The following is a 2,500-nucleotide window of genomic DNA, read 5'->3' as shown; positions in this document are numbered from 1 at the left end:
GATCAGCACAAAGTTATTCAGAGTCACCAAAATAAACGGTGGACGAACGGCGAGCCGCCCGCCACCGATTGGTTTTGATCTAATAAAAGCGTCCCTTCCATCACTGGTCGGGACTCTGTTTTGCATGTATTAGCTCTAGAATTACCACAGTTATCCAAGTAAATGTGGGTACAATCTAATGAACCATAACTGATTTAATGAGCCATTCGCGGTTTCACCTTAATTCGGCATGCACTGAGACATGCATGGCTTAATCTTTGAGACAAGCATATGACTACTGGCAGGATCAACCAGGGAGCTTCGTGTTCGGTTACGCGCTCTCGGGAGAGCGGTAACTCGCGAGCGAGCCCACGCCTCGAGAGGCGAGGACCCGTCGCGCGCTGTTATAAGCTCTCTCGCCGCCGCCGGCCTTCGTTGGCCGGTCGGCGAAACTCTGTACTCTGTATTTTATGAAAATCGTCTTGGCGAAATAGCCAAGCGTTTTCAAAATATCATTCGTCTCCACAAAACTTAATATTATAATACACAAACTGCAACACGTGCATTTTATATAAAATGCTCTCTTTAAAAGATCATTGATTCTTATTCTCCCATATATAATATAAACGGCACGGTCGCGAAGACCGCGCCGATTCACCCTGACGCTAGATCGACGATGCCGATTGCTTAGACGTCGAGGATAAATTTGTCTCTATCGCATGCGTTTAAGGCACGCGTAGTTTTATTTCGCTATGGCGTACAAGGCGAGCGGGAAGAGAGAGATCTCTCTCCTCCGCCACTCGTATTCGTGGAGTAAGCGTTCGGTAAGCGCGACGACTCAGCTGCTTCCGTCCAAGACGAGAGCGAATCGCGCGGCCAACACACCAGATGCGTGCGCGCCACATAAGAGCCATTCGGTCTTGCGACACCGACTCGTGGCAATGCTGTGCTTGTAAAAAGTGTGTTTGAGACGATTCGCGAAGGAACGAGCCGCCAGAGACGCGCAGAACGCGCTCCGGCCCGTTTCGTTCGCGACCGACTCGTTTAGACGCGCCGAGCGCGATGTACCTCTTATAGTACCCAACCGACGTCCCAGGCGGTCGGCGACGCACGGTCGATAGGCCGGCGGCATACGGGCGCGATCGCCGATAGACGCGAGTGCCCGGGACGTGTTCGGAGAACGAAGGCAACGTTAAATAACGACTAAAGTTATGATTTTGCCACGATTATATATATTAAAAATTTATTCCAAATTCCGGGCGACACCTACGAAATAAGCCGCGAGCGGTACTTACGAGACCGCTCTCGGGCGGTACCTACGGCCTCGGCGCGCCACGCGACGCACCAAGCCGACTCTCGGCGGTACCTACGACGCTTAGCCGGGCGGCACCTACGAGACCGCTCACGGGCGGTATCTACGACGCGTGGCCGGGCGATACCTACGAGAATGCTCTCGGACGGTACCTACGACGCGTAGCCGGGCGGTACCTACGAGAGGGCTCTCGGGCGGTATCTACGACGCGTGGCCGGGCGGTACATACGAGAATGCTCTCGGGCGGTATCTACGAAGCGTGGTCGGGCGGTACCTACGAGAATGCTCTCGGGCGGTATCTACGACGCGTGGCCGGGCGGTACCTACGAGAAGGCTCTCGGGCGGTACCTACGGCGTCGGCGCGACTCGCCACGCACCAAGTCCGCTCTCGGCGGTACCTACGAAGCGTAGCCGGGCGGCAACTACGAGACGGCTCTCGGGCGGTATCTACGACGCGTGGCCCGGCGGTACCTACGAGAATGCTCTCGGGCGGTATCTACGACGCGTGGCCTGGTGGTATCTACGAGAATGCTCTCGGGCGGTATCTACGAAGCGTGGCCGGGCGTTACCTACGAGAATGCTCTCGGGCGGTATCTACGACCCGTGGCCGGGCGGTACCTACGGGAAGGCTCTCGGGCGGTACCTACGGCGTCGGCGCGACTCGCCGCGCACCAAGTCCGCTCTCGGCGGTACCTACGAAGCGTAGACGGGCGGCACCTACGAGACGGCTCTCGGGCGGTATCTACGACGCGTGGCCGGGCGGTACCTACGAGAATGCTCTCGGGCGGTATCTACGACGCGTGGCCGGGCGGTACCTACGAGAAGGCTCTCGGGCGGTACCTACGGCGTCGGCGCGACTCGCCACGCACCAAGTCCGCTCTCGGCGGTACCTACGAAGCGTAGACGGGCGGCACCTACGAGACGGCTCTCGGGCGGTACCTACGAGAATGCTCTCGGGCGGTATCTACGACGCGTGGCCGGGCGGTACCTACGAGAAGGCTCTCGGGCGGTACCTACGGCGTCGGCGCGACTCGCCACGCACCAAGTCCGCTCTCGGCGGTACCAACGAAGCGTAGCCGGGCGGTACCTACGAGAGGGCTTTCGGGCGGTATCTACGAAGCGTGGCCGGGCGTTACCTACGAGAATGCTCTCGGGCGGTATCTACGACCCGTGGCCGGGCGGTACCTACGGGAAGGCTCTCGGGCGGTA

At 58.7% G+C, this 2,500-nt stretch overlaps 1 non-coding gene across 1 annotated transcript in view; it reads right to left on the bottom strand.

The window, feature by feature from the left end:
• The window catches only part of LOC145969520 (small subunit ribosomal RNA), a 1,921-nt gene extending 1,624 nt beyond the window's left edge, over positions 1–297 (bottom strand). Inside the window, exon 1 of the ribosomal RNA XR_014438142.1 lies at positions 1–297. This exon is cut by the window's left edge and continues 1,624 nt beyond it. This is a non-coding gene — a ribosomal RNA (small subunit ribosomal RNA).
• Positions 298–2,500: the final 2,203 nt, after the last annotated feature.

The sequence above is a fragment of the Camponotus vicinus genome, unplaced genomic scaffold (assembly GCF_025532165.1).
Source record: "Camponotus vicinus isolate PSW18456_S1 unplaced genomic scaffold, iyCamVici1.0 SCAF_3, whole genome shotgun sequence".
NCBI lineage: Eukaryota > Metazoa > Arthropoda > Insecta > Hymenoptera > Formicidae > Camponotus > Camponotus vicinus.
This window is presented reverse-complemented; position numbering and strand designations above follow the sequence as displayed.